This window comes from Crocuta crocuta, unplaced genomic scaffold (assembly GCF_008692635.1).
Source record: "Crocuta crocuta isolate KB4526 unplaced genomic scaffold, BGI_CrCroc_1.0 scaffold443, whole genome shotgun sequence".
NCBI lineage: Eukaryota > Metazoa > Chordata > Mammalia > Carnivora > Hyaenidae > Crocuta > Crocuta crocuta.
Genome location: NW_027529446.1, coordinates 646,156 through 647,896, shown reverse-complemented (window position 1 = coordinate 647,896; position 1,741 = coordinate 646,156). Strand labels below are relative to the sequence as shown.

At 65.8% G+C, this 1,741-nt stretch overlaps 1 protein-coding gene across 1 annotated transcript in view; it reads right to left on the bottom strand.

The window, feature by feature from the left end:
- The window catches only part of MIDN (midnolin), a 20,491-nt gene that overhangs the window by 5,040 nt on the left and 13,710 nt on the right, over positions 1 to 1,741 (bottom strand). The gene's annotated exons all lie outside the window — the stretch shown is intronic.

Here is a 1,741-nt window from a genome sequence, read left to right as displayed (position 1 = left end):
GTTTCGCGGCGCGTTGCCGTGGAAACCGCGATTCCATTTCTGCGGGTTTCCGGGGGCCACCCCCTCCCATTCAGCTTTTTCCTCAATGGGAGGAGGGGGCGGCGCAGGGCAGACTCCGCCCCCTGCGGTCTCCGCCGCCCCTGCCCGCGCAGGGCCTCAGTTTACCTTTGCTTCACTTGGCCTGGCCGGCAGCCCCTCTGACCTCAGCTCCCTTTGGCCGGGCACCTCCCCCTGGCTAGGTGTGTGCGCTGCACGCCCGAGTAGGGGGAGGAGGCCTATGGCCCGCAGCCCCCTAAAGGGTGTTGTTCTCCTAGGACCCCAGGGCAGGGCCGTGACCCTTGGACTCCCGGGCTTGGCGCCAGGAAGCGCCCTGAGGGGTGGGTTCCCGGGCAGCAGGGCAAGTGCCCCCCTCCGCCCTGCAGGATTCAGCGTGTGATTCAGAGGGTGCCCCAGTTGACACCTTCCACATCCCCTACCCAGCCCTGCGGAGTCACCTGGGTACAGCTCTCAGCCCTGACCCCGGGGGCGGCTGCGTGGGCGGAAGTTTCCACCTGAGCAGTCTCGCCCACTCCTCCGGCCTGTGGCCCTCCATGCCTGCCGGACGTTCGTGCCCTTGACATAGAGGCCCGGAGGGACCAGCCTGCAATGCGCATCTTACCTTCCTGCGTGATTGTGTGCGTGTGTGTGGGTGTGTGAGAGACAGACTGGGCCGAGGGAGGGGCAGAAGGGCCTCCCAGAGATACTCCCAGGGCACTGCTGGGACAGTCCTAGGGCTTGCTCCTGGGACCCCTGGAGCCGGGGCTTGGAGGGCACGGCCGAGGGCTGTCGGAAATCTGCCCAGGAGTGGGTCAGCAGTTTAACAAACACCCCTGATTCTCCAGTGCGAGTGGTGTTTCTCCTGCGCTTGGGGTTTTCTCATCTGTTAAACGGGAGTATAGTTAGTTCTGTGAGGTGGCAGCGCGTGTTAGCTGAGTAAACATAAGGAAAATGATGCTATTGTTGTCCTGTCTGCCCAGCTCCAACGTGGGTGCAAAGCAGGACCCCGGAGATGACCCGACCCTGGCCCGGCCCTCAGGGAGATGCCAGCTGAGAAGTCCCCTGGCAAAGCAAGGGCAGCCAGCAGAGGGGTGTTTCTGCACCGGGCACGGCCCGGACAAAGGCCCAGAGGCTTGAGGCATGACCGTCAGGGCTGGGGAACGCTGGAATGCAAGGCCAGGGTGAGGCCACAGAGGGGTGAGAGTTCACCCCAGGCTGGGGCCAGGCCAGGCCAGAGGCCTTGAACACAAGTCCCGGGTCCTGGGGAATCACTGATTTCCGCTAGAGAGCTTCTGGAGGCCGGGCAGGTGGGAGGGGGCTCTGTTAGCCTCGAGGGAAGGAGAGGCCTGGGTCGGGGGCCCACCCGGGCAGTGCCCCCTGCTTGGCGCAACACTTGGAACAGCCTTCCGGTTTGGGGCTGGGGAAGCCGAGGCCCAGCGTGTGGTTCCGGTTAGTTCCAGGGGTTGGGCCCCAGCCCACTTCCCAGAGCCAGGAAGCCGGCCCCGCCCAGGGCACACTGGAGCCAGGCAGCCCTGTGCCCACACCCTGCGGCACTTCCGGCCTCGGGTACTGGGAAGTGGCTGGCCCCGCCCTCCCCCGCTGGGGCAACTTCCTGCCCACCCTCACCTCGGGGCAGGGCGGAGCGGGAGCTGTTCTGGGATACGCCCCCCACCCAGCTTCCAGCTCCCACTCCCTGGTGGGAGCA